Source organism: Lithobates pipiens, unplaced genomic scaffold (genome assembly GCF_037356315.1).
Source record: "Lithobates pipiens isolate NorthernLeopardFrog02 unplaced genomic scaffold, aLitPip1_a1.2 Scaffold_25, whole genome shotgun sequence".
NCBI lineage: Eukaryota > Metazoa > Chordata > Amphibia > Anura > Ranidae > Lithobates > Lithobates pipiens.
In genome coordinates, this window is record NW_027507787.1 from 92,716,092 (window position 1) to 92,728,309 (window position 12,218).

At 46.4% G+C, this 12,218-nt stretch overlaps 1 protein-coding gene across 2 annotated transcripts in view; it reads right to left on the reverse strand.

The window, feature by feature from the left end:
- Positions 1-12,218, reverse strand: part of ACY3 (aminoacylase 3) — a 144,075-nt gene that overhangs the window by 73,749 nt on the left and 58,108 nt on the right. Inside the window, exon 1 of one of the 2 annotated variants that reach the window (XM_077454689.1) lies at positions 8,205-8,227. The exons of the other annotated variant lie outside the window; for it this stretch is intronic. The gene's annotated coding sequence lies outside the window, so the exon portion shown is untranslated. Of the gene's footprint in view, positions 1-8,204; positions 8,228-12,218 lie in introns of those variants that run through there. 2 annotated transcript variants of the gene reach the window in all.

The window sequence follows — 12,218 nt, forward strand, 5'->3', positions numbered from 1 at the left end:
TTTAGTGAGACACCCTCGATTTTGACAGTACAGTCAAACACAACTCTGATCTAGCCCAGCTTCCTAGGGTGGTATACTCCAAATATTGGTAGGTACCAGCACACCTCAAAGTCTTTACTTTAGGAGTTGTAAAGGCTGAAGGCTTTTTATCTTAATGCATTCCTCATTACTTACCTGAGCCCCATCTCTCTCCACCGATGTCCAAGAATGTCGAAGCCGTCCGGGACACTCCTCCTGATAGGCTGAGACACAGCAGCAGTGCCAATGGCTCCTGCGGCTATCAAAGTCAGTAAGCTAATTAGGGGAGAGAGGGGGGTGGGGCCAGGTCAGGGCTCCATGTCTGAATGGACACACGGAGCTGTGATTCGGCTCCAGTGCCCCCATAGGAAGCTGCTAGCTATGGGGGCACTCGATAGGAGGGAGGGGCCAGGATCAGAAAAGAGGGACCCAAGAAGAGGAGGATATGGGCTGCTCTGTGCAAATCCAACTGCACAGATGAGGTAAGTATAACATAGTAGCAAGTCCTAGTTGCAATCTCAGAACACCCAATAAGAAGATAATATATGACCAGTCTAAACTACGTGGCATGTTCACCAATGCCAGGAGCCTGGCAGACAAGATGGGTGAACTAGAGATACCGTTGTACGAGGAGGATTTGGATTTTGTGGGAATTTCAGAGACCTGGTTGAACAGCTCTCATGATTGGTGGCAAACATTAAAGGGTACCGTTTATTGCAAGGACAGAGAGGGTAAAAAAGGGGGAGGGGTAGGCCTATATATCAAAAATAATGTACAAGTGAATGTGAGAGATGATATCACTAAATCACTAAGGGAGCTAGGGAGGAGGTGGAATCCTTATGGGTAGAGCTCCTAAGGGATGTAGCTAAGGGGAAAATAATACTGGGAGTAGGATATAGGCCCACTAACCTGAGGAAGGAAGGGGAGACAGATCTCCTATCACAATTTGGATTAGCAGCTAGGATGGGAAGTGTTATCATAATGGGGGATTTTAATTATCCAGACATAGACTGGGCAGAGATAACCACGCATTCATCTAAGGCTTGCCAGTTCCTAAATGTGTTACAGGACAATTTTATGAGTCAGATGGTAGATGCACCCACTAGAAATAAAGCGTTAGAGGATCTACTAATTACCAACAATACTGACCTGATCATGGATGTGGAAATATGGGGCAATTTAGGTAACAGCGATCATAGGTCAATTGGCTTCAGTATAAATCACACAAATAGGAAATATAAGGGGAATACAAAGACACTGAATTTAAAAAGAGCCAACTTCCCTAAACTATGAACCTTTATAGAAGGCATAAATTGGGATAAAATCTTAGGAACAAAGAACACGGAGAGATGGGTTTGCTTTAAGAGCGTATTAAATAAGGGCATTAACCAATGCATCCCATTGGGTAATAAATTTAAAAGAACAAGTCCTGAATGGCTCCAATGTAAAAATGCATATAAAAGCAAACGAGAAGGCCTTCAAAAAATACAATGTTGAGGGATCATCATCTGCATTCAGACTTTATATAGAATGGAACAAGAAATGTAAGGGTGCAATAAGGACGGCTAAGATAGAACATGAAAGACAGATAGCGGAGGAGAGTAAAAAAAAATCCCAAGAAATGTTTTAACTGTGCTGGGACCAATCCTATTTAATTTGTTCACAAACGACCTGGAGGATGGGGTAAACAGTTCAATCTCTGTATTTGCGAACAATACTAAGCTAAGCAGGGCAATAACTTCTCTACAGGATGTGGAAACCTTGCAAAAAGATCTGAACAAGTTAATGGGTGGGGCAACTACATGGCAAATGAGGTTCCATGTAGAAAAATGTAAAATAATGTATTTGGGTGGCAAAAATATGAATGTAATCTATACATTGGGGGGGAGAACCTCTGGGGGAATCTAGGATGGAAAAGGACCTGGTAGATGATAGGCTCAGCAATGGCATACAATAATGCCAAGCTGCTGCTAACAAAGCAAACAGAATATTGGCATGCATTAAAAAGGGGATCAACTCCAGAGATAAAACGATAATTCTCCAGCTCAACAAGACTCTGGTCCGGCTGCACCTAGAGTATGCTGTCCAGTTCTGGGCATCAGTCCTCAGGAAGGATGTACTGGAAATGGAGCGAGTACAAAGAAGGGCAACACAGCTAATAAAGGGTCTGGAGGATATTAGTTATGAGGAAAGGTTGCGAGCACTGAACTTATTCTCTCTGGAGAAGAGACGCTTGAGAGGGGATATGATTTCAACATAAAAATACCATACTGGTGACCCCACAATAGGGATAAAACTTTTTTGCAGAAGGGAGTTTAACATGACTCGTAGCCACTCATTAAAATTAGAAGAAAAGAGGTTTAACCTTAACCACTTTCAGACCGGACCATTTTGCTGGTAAATGACCAGAGGTCTTTTTACACTTTGGCACTGCGCTGCTTTAACTGGTAATTGCGCGGTCATGCAATGTTGTACCCAAACGAAATTTGCGTCCTTTTCTTCCCACAAATAGAGCTTTCTTTTAAAGGTATTTGACTGACTCTGCGATTTTTATTTTTTGCGATATAAACGTAAAAAGACCGCAAATTTTGAAAAAAAATGATATTTTCTAATTTTTGTTATTAGAAAAATCCAATAAACTCAATTTTAGTCATACATTTAGGCCAAAATGTATTCAGCCACATGTCTTTGGTAAAAAAAAAGTCAATAATTGTATATTTATTGGTTTGCGCAAAAGTTGTCACATCTACAAACTAAGGTACGTTTTCTGGAATTTACGCAGCTTTTAGTTTACGACTGCCTATCTCATTTCTTGAGGTGCTAAAATGGCAGGGCAGTACAAACCCCCCCCAAATGACCCCATTTTGGAAAGTAGACCCCCTAAGGAAATTGATAAGTGGCATGTTGAGCCCATTGAATATTTTATTTTTTTGCCTCAAGCGATTGAATAATGACAAAAAATTTTTTTTTTTTTTTTTTTACACAGTTGTCACTAAATGATATATTGCTCACACATGCTATGGGCATATGTGAAATGACACCCCAAAATAAATTCTGCTGCTTCTCCTGAGTACGGGGATACCACATATGTGGGACTTTTTGGGAGCCTAGCCGCGTACGGGGCCCCGAAAGCCAAGAACCGCCTTCAGGCTTTCTAAGGGCGTAAATGTTTGATTTCACTTCTCACTACCTATTACAGTTTTGAAGGCCATAAAATGCCAAGATGGCACAAAATCCCCACAAATGACCCCATTTTAGAAAGTAGACACCCCAAGCTATTTGCTGAGAGGCATGTTGAGTCCATGGAATATTTTATATTTTGCCACAAGTTGCGGGAAAATTACAAACTTTAATTTTTTTTTTTTTTTTTCACAAAGTTGTCACTAAATGATATATTGCTCACGCATGCCATGGGCATATGTGAAATGACACCCCAAAATAAATTCTGCTGCTTCTCCTGAGTACGGGGATACCACATGTGTGGGATTTTTCGGGAGCCTAGCCGCGTACGGGGCCCCGAAAGCCAAGAACCGCCTTCAGGTTTTCTAAGGGCGTAAATATTTGACTTCACTCCTCACTACCTATTACAGTTTTGAAGGCCATAAAATGCCAAGATGGCACAAAACCCCCACAAATGACCCCATTTTAGAAAGTAGACACCCCAAGCTATTTGCTGAGAGGCATGTTGAGTCCATGGAATATTTTATATTTTGCCACAAGTTGCGGGAAAATTACAAACTTTTTTTTTTTTCACAAAGTTGTCACTAAATGATATATTGCTCACGCATGCCATGGGCATATGTGAAATGACACCCCAAAATAAATTCTGCTGCTTCTCCTGAGTACGGGGATACCACATATGTGGGACTTTTTGGGAGCCTAGCCGCATACGGGGCCCCGAAAACCAAGCACCGCCTTCAGGCTTTCTAAGGGCGTTACAGTTTTGAAGGCCATAAAATGCCAAGATGGCACAAACCCCCCCCAAATGACCCCATTTTGGAAAGTAGACACCCCTAAATTTAGGGGTACACTAGTGAGACTAGGTAATAAATGGCGGGTGCCCTGAAACTATAAAAAAATAACTAACCAACCAGCGTCACCTGTAACAGTTATATGGTGATCACTGGTGAAAGGGTTAACTAGGGGGCAATCAGGGGGCTTTATGCGGTAGTATATGGGGGTCCCTGGCGCTATAAAAAGCTGCGGCGAACCTAAATACCTACCTGCCTAACTAGCGTCACCTGTGACACTAATACAGCGATCAGAAAAACGATCGCTTATTAGGCTGGGTTCACACTGGAGCGATGCGGGAACGCCACGAATCCGCGGCGGGTTCCCGCATCGCATGCCTCCCGGCGGCAGTTCACACTGCCCTATGCGAACTGCTGGGAGTGTCAGTGAAATGTTAATGACACCCCCAGATCAGTTCGCATATCGCAGTGCGATCTGCAAACTCGGATCGCATGGTGTGAACACCCATGCGATCCGATTCTGCTGCGGACCAAAAAAAGGGTCCCGTGCGAGTTTGCGGCGGGTGCGGCGGGTGCAACGCGAATTCAGCCATACTATCTGTATGGCTGAACTCGAATCGCACAGAGATCGGATGTGATTTTCACTGCAGTGCGGTGCGAATCACATCCGTTCTCATAAACCGCTGCAATGTGAACCCAGCCTTAGTGACACTGGCGACGGGGGGTGATCACGGGGTTAAACCTTTATTGGGGGGGTTAGGGGGGTACCTTAGAACTAAAGGGGGCTAACCCTAACTGCCCTAACAGTTATTACAGTCACAAATGACACCCGCCGGGTGATCAGGGGGTTAAACCTTTATTATTAGGTAATAAATGGCGGGTGCCCTGAAACTATAAAAAAAATAACTAACCAACCAGCGTCACCTGTAACAGTTATATGGTGATCACTGGTGAAAGGGTTAACTAGGGGGCAATCAGGGGGCTTTATGCGGTAGTATATGGGGGTCCCTGGCGCTATAAAAAGTTGCGGCGAACCTAAATACCTACCTGCCTAACTAGCGTCACCTGTGACACTAATACAGCGATCAGAAAAATGATCGCTTATTAGGCTGGGTTCACACTGGAGCGATGCGGGAACGCCACGAATCCGCGGCGGGTTCCCGCATCGCATGCCTCCCGGCGGCAGTTCACACTGCCCTATGCGAACTGCTGGGAGTGTCAGTGAAATGTTAATGACACCCCCAGATCAGTTCGCATATCGCAGTGCGATCTGCAAACTCGGATCGCATGGTGTGAACACCCATGCGATCCGATTCTGCTGCGGACCAAAAAAAGGGTCCCGTGCGAATTTGCGGCGGGTGCGGCGGGAATTCAGCCATACTATCTGTATGGCTGAACTCGAATCGCACAGAGATCGGATGTGATTTGCACTGCAGTGCGGTGCGAATCACATTCGTTCTCATAAACCGCTGCAATGTGAACCCAGCCTTAGTGACACTGGCGACGGGGGGTGATCACGGGGTTAAACCTTTATTGGGGGGGTTAGGGGGGCACATTAGAACTAAAGGGGGCTAACCCTAACTGCCCTAACAGTTATTACAGTCACAAATGACACCAATGCAAAAAAAAAAAAATGCAATTGGTGTCACTGTGACTGGGGGGGGGGCAGGGGTAATTGGGGGGGTGATCGGGGGTAAAGGGGGGGTGTGAGTGTGCCTGGCATGTTCTACTGTACGTGTGGTGTGTTGGTGCAACTCACCGATCCTCTCTCCTCGGTGCCGGAACGAAAAATACCGACACGGAGGAGAGATTACATCACTTCCTCTCCTGTGAGGAGAGGAAGTGATGTCGTGGAGCATTTCTATTCGTCGGGAGCGATCGCGAGGGGGTGGCCATGAATGAATGGCTGCCCCCTCATCCCGGATCGCTCCCGAACGAATGCCGACCGCTGCAGGCACCGGGGGGGGGCCCGATCGGGCCCCCCACCCGCGGGAAGGCAGGGACTTATATATACGCCCTTATGCCTGCCCGTGCCATTCTGCCGACGTATATCGTCGTGCGGCGGTCGGCAAGTGGTTAAACTACGTAGAGGGTTCTTTACTGTAAGAGTGGCAAGGATGTGGAATTCCCTTCCACAGGCGGTGGTCTCAGTGGGGGCATTGATAGTTTCAAGAAACTATTAGATAAGCACCTGAACGACCGCAACATACAATGTAATACTGACATATAACCACACACATAGGTTGGACTTGATGGACTTGTGTCTTTTTTGTGTCTTTTTTCAACCTCACTTACTCTGTAACTACGTAACATGTTTGTTATTTAAAAATAAAACGAGCCTTTACAATCACTTTAAGAGTGGGGGCTATTTCTGCATGTTTCTCTAATTTTCAAAGATTTTCTCACAAATAAGTGGTCTCTCATCTCTGGCTTTCTTTAAAAATAATTTTGAAGACAAGAGAAACGCCTTTGTACTTGGTGACTTTCGCCTCTGGGGTCTGAAGGAAAGAAGTGCGACCAGGGGCAGACTGACAACTCATGGGGCCACCGGGCAATAGGGGATCATGGGGCCCTCTTTGTCCCCACCCACCCACCCACTCACACACAAGCCACACCCTCACAAAGCCCTATGTGTATATGATCAACATGTACAAATATATAAGGGGTCCATATAGTGAACTTGGTGTCGGGTTATTCACGTTACAGTCAACAAAGAGGACAAGGGGGCACTCTTTACGTCTAGAGGAAAAGAGATTTCATCTCCAAATATGGAAAGGTTTCTTCACTGTAAGAGCTGTGAAAATGTGGAATAGACTCCCTGCAGGGACTCCCTTACATCAGGGTCCCCAGAGAGCCCCTCCTTACATCAAGGTCTCCAGAGAGTCTCCCCATACATCAGGGTCCCCAGAGAGCCCCCCCCATACATAAGAGTCCCCAGAGAGCCCCCCATACATAAGAGTCCCCAGAGAGCCCCCCATACATCAGGGTCCCCAGAGAACCCCCCCCATACATCAGGGTCCTCAGAGAGCCCCCTCATACATCATGGTCCCCAGAGAGCCCCCCCATACATCAGGGTCCCCAGAAAGCCTCCCCTTATATCAGGGTCCCCAGAGAGCTCCCCCTTACATCAAGGTCTCCAGAGAGTCCCCCCATACATCAGGGTCCCCAGAGAGCCCCCCCATACATCAGGGTCCTCAGAGAGCCCCCTCATACATCAGGGTCCTCAGAGAGCCCCCCATACATCAGGGTCCCCAGAGAGCCCCCCCATACATCAGGATCCCCAGAGAGCCCCCCACACATCAAGGTCCCCAGAGAGCCCCCCCATACATCAGGGTTCCCAGAGAGCCCCCCCCCATACATCAAGGTCCCTAGACTTAAACCCCCCCAGAGGTTCCCCTGTACCTGGCTGTGCACCTCCAACCCCCAGCACAGAGGGAGATGGGAGGGGGCGATCGGCAGCTCTATGGTGCCTGTGGACTGCGGGATCTCCCTGGGGCTTGTATTTCTCCTTCACAGTGTATAGAGTGGAGAGGTAAGGGGCCTCTGACCTGGGCAGCAGTCGGCAACAGTGTACAAGCCGAGCAACTCACAGAAGAGTGAAACTTGTAGCTGCCTGGGTCAGAGGCCCCTCCCCTCTCCACTCTATACATGGTGAAGAAGAACTACAAGCCACAGGGAGATGCCACCAGCAACATAGAGCTGCCGATCACCACCTCCCATCTCCCCCCACTGCATTGAAAGCCAGAGTTGCAGGGGGAGATTCTGTGTCTTGGGCACTCCCCCCACAGCGGCCAAAAGGCTCCACCGCAGCACTGCCAGCAGCATAGGCGCTTCTCACGGGCACCCTACTGGCCTGCTCTCGGACGGCATCCGAATGCCTAAATGGTCAGTGCGACCCAGCTGTTTTTGTCAACTTTAATTAGGAACTGCTGTTCCTTATGTCCAAGAAGAGTTTGTCCTCAATAGACATTGACACCTGATTGTCCTCTTTTGTTATTTCAAAGGCATAGCACCCTAAATGGTCTTGGTCACTGTAACAGGCAATGTTTTCACTAGACGGGCTTATGAAGGGAAGAGGCATGTGGGTAGTGTATGGCAGTCACTTTATGAGAAGGTGGTTGTGCTGTTGGTGTGTTGTAATGACCACAGGGATGGCCCTGGGTGTAAAGCTGTGTTGTAATCTGAGCTGTCACATTCTGTACATTTTACACTGACCTTACAATCCTTGGCAAAGTGAGATGTCAATAAGCAGCCCTTGTAATAGATGTTGTTTTCCTTCAGAAAAACTTTGCGACCCTTTGTGGACTTCTCTCTAAAGGCTCTGCACTTTGGAAGAGGATATGGCTTCCGGTGCAAAGGACACTGCTGACCAGGATCTTTGACCTTTGTCTCTGAGTTAGAGGATCTGGCAGACCTGTAAGGAATCTGGAGGAGTCACATTTTGTGTACTGCTACTGGAGGTTTGCTAGGGTTCAGTCCTGTAGGATCCTCTAGGATCATTTCTTGTTCTAGGTTGCTGGCTTACAAAGTGCACAAAACAGAGAAATGGGAATGGAACATTATACTGTCTTCTATATTTGGAGACATGTGTGATCCACTGCTCTTGTAAGTTATAGGGTAGCTTTTGTACAATGGGGTTGAAGCCTTTGGCTGTTTCAAGGAAGGCAAGTCCTTGTAAGTCCCATTTGGCTTTGGCTACCTGAAGTTCAATTAGCAAGTCACTTTGTTTCCTGAGTTTCTTATAAACCTTGCTAGGTTTCTTGGGAAAGTTATCAAGTCATGTGAATAGTCCATTTTCTTTTGCTTCTGCTGACCCATAACATTCGTCAAGTCTATTCCAGATCATTTTAAGGCCAGTGTCTGGGTAGGTTATATTTATTGTCCTGATTCACTTGGCATGTTCAGCCGATTCGTTTCCAAGCCATTTGATCAGGAGATCTATCTTCACTGCATGACAGGTCTAAGCCTCTGACAGTGTTTTGGAAAGAAGATCGCCAGGCTCTTTAGCTTTTGTGACTAATTTGCATCATGCAAAGAACTTGGCAAATCCTACAATGGCTTGAATAGCTGGGCGTGTATTGCTATGGTGGAAAGGTGGTGTGTGATCATACCTTTTAAGACCACTTTCACATGAGGGTGTTTTGCAGGCGCTATAGCATTAGAAATATCACCTGCAATCCGCCCTCAAACTGTGTCTCCAGTGTGAAAGCCCCCAGGGGTTTCACACCGGAGCGTTGCGCTGGCAGGACGTCAGGAAAAGCCCTGCCAGCAGCTTCTTTGGAGCGGTGAAGGAGCGGTGTGTTTACCGCTCCTCCACCGCTGCTCCCCATTGAAAGCGCCCCACTAATGGCCGAATGCTCTGCAAATCCGACGGTAAAACACCGCTATAGGCTCGGCAGTGTGAAAGGGGTCTTAGAGTTTCCGGTTTAACCCAGTCCTTGGCGTATTGTTCTGAAGTAAAGGCAGGACCTGGAGGATAATTTGTATATTCTGGTACCCTGCATGTAAGATGTGTGACACAAGAGGTTTCACTTTGCCTGGAGTCTTGTTTGCAGATTTGAGACTAGTCGCTGACTTGCAGTGGTGCTATTAAGTGTCCTTGATTTTTCTCCTCATAGTCTTTGTTGCTGCTAGGTTTGGAGTGTTGTTTAGATGTAGTCTGAAGTGCGTTGTGGAAGATCTTGAGGTTCAGCTTCTACACTGAGCATAATGCTGCATCTATTGTGTTCATTATTGGGGTATACAGCTAATTCTAAGGCCTCTGCTTCTATAGCGACCACCACTTCTTTCTCTACAGCAAGCTTTTTTAGGTTTGTTTCTAGTAGGGCTTTCTGCATTTCCAAGGATGTTTCTTGATGCAACTTCTCAGCCTCTAGTCATGCTCTCTTAGCCTCTAAATGGGCCTCTTGTTGCACCTTCTTGATTGGTAATTGTCCTTTCTTGGCCTCTAAGCGTGCCTCTTGTCACACCTTTTGTAGTTGTGCTTCATATTTTACAGTCCCTTGTTTTGAAACCTTCACCTCCACATTACGTACCTTATCGTCATTAGAGGTCGACCGATATATCGGCCGGCCGATATATCGGCCGATATTTGCCGTTTTTTAAATAATCGGCATCGGCCGATTGTGCTGATAAAAAGCCGATTCTACAGCGGGACTTTGAAATGACTTCTGTAAGAAGTCAGTGTGAGTTGACTGAGTCGTCATAGCAACACTTTCCTCCTCTCTGGGCAGACTGCCAAGAAAAGAACTAAATGATACAATGTTTACACTTCTGAATGAATGAAGTCATCTCTGTGTAGAAGTTCTCAGTTTAACCATTTAAAGACTAAATCTTTTCTGACACTTGTTGCTTACAAGTAAAAATCCTGTATTTTCTGCCAGAAAATCACTTAGACCCCCCAAAAATTATATATATTTTTTTAGCAGAGATCCTAGGGAATAAAATAGCGGTTGTTGCAATATTTTATGTCACACGGCATTTGCACAGAGGTCTTTCAAATGCATTTTTTTGGGAAAAAAATACACCATTTAAAAAATAAAAATAAAATAAAAACAGTAAAGTTAGCCCATTTTTTTTCTTTTTTTGTCCAAAAGTTTTGACTACCCGTTTTTATTTAATATATAGGTTTTTTTTTTTTTTTATCTAGATCATACATACAAGTAAACTGATTGGAGGTTTGTTTTGTTTAATAAATGTTTAAAGCGGGAGTTGCTGACTTTTAAAATAGTGACACTTACCTGTCCAGCGCGCCCGCGATGTCGGCACCCGAAGCCGATCTCTAGATCGACACTCGAGTGCTGCCGCCGCCATCTTGGGTATGGGAATCAGGAAATGGAGCCTTTCGGCTTCATTTCCCGGTTCCCTACTGCGCATGCGCGAGCCGCGCTGCGCAATGAGGACGGTCCCCGCTGCCTCTGGGATCTGTGTGTTTCCCAGCAGGCAGCGGGGCACTTGCGGAAGGGGGCGGGCACTTGCGGAAAGGGGCGTAATGTACGCCCCTTTCCGCAGAGAGCTAGCCCGGAAGTGGGTGCAGTTACCTGGATTATCCAGGTAACTGCACCCCCCTCCCCCCTGAAAGGTGCCAATTGTGGCGCCGGAGGGGGGGAGGAATCCGATGAGCGGAATGTCCATTTTAGGGTGGACCTCCGCTTTAAGTGTAAGAAATTTTCTGTATCACTTATGAAGGCTGCTTTCACACTGGAGCGGGCAGGCGTTGATGGTAAAACGCAAGTTTTAGCGGCTCTTTACCATCATTTTAGCGGTGCTATTTGGCTGCTAGTGGGGCACATATAACCCAGCTAGCGGCCAAGGAAGAGGTTAAATGCGCCCATGAAGCACCGCTGCCAAATCGCATTGCATGCGCTTCGGCAGTGGTGCCCATTCATATCAATGGGCAGGAGTGGTGGAGGAGCGGTATACACCACTCCAAACGTGCTGCTTGCAAGACTTTTTTTTTTAAGATCCTGCCAGCGCATCGCCTCAGTGTGAAAGCACTCTGTCTTTCACACAGACTGCAGGGGAGCCATTTTGCAGGCACTTTACAGGCGCTATTTTTAGCCCAAAAGCGCCTTAAAAAACGCCCCAGTGGGAAAGGTCTGTTAGATCAAGGGGGATTAAAAATAAATAAATAAATAAAATAAAATCGGCCTAACATATCGGCCCAAAAAAATCGGCATCATATATCGGCTATCGGCCGCCATGATTTCTAAATATCGGCATCGGCATCGGCCAGAGAAAAACCCATATCGGTCGACCTCTAATCGTCATCACTAGGAACGCTCTTTACAATAAGTCCCATGGGCCATTCGATTCTTCCAGCTTGCTGGTCCTTAAGCAGAACAAGATCTCCAACTTGTATATTGGGGTTCAGCCGTTGCCATTTCCTGCATCCTTGCAGAGTAGAAAGATACTCCATCTTCCAACGATTCCAGAAGCAGATGGCAAGGTGTTGTACTCGTTTCCACTGGTCATAGCACAGATTTCCTAATTTAAAGTTTCCAGGTGTTACAGGAACAGACCCAAGCTTCTGGGTAAGAAGAGTAGCTGGGGTAAGGATAGTCGGGGTATCTGGATATTTGTCAGGTTTTAGAATACTGAAGACAGCTGTGGTTTCTTCTGGATGATCCAGCAGGAATTCAGGACCTGTTAACCAAGAAGAATTTGCAAAGACATTTGCAGACACTGGCCTGGTGGCATGCAGGGTTAATTTCACATGGAACATAATGG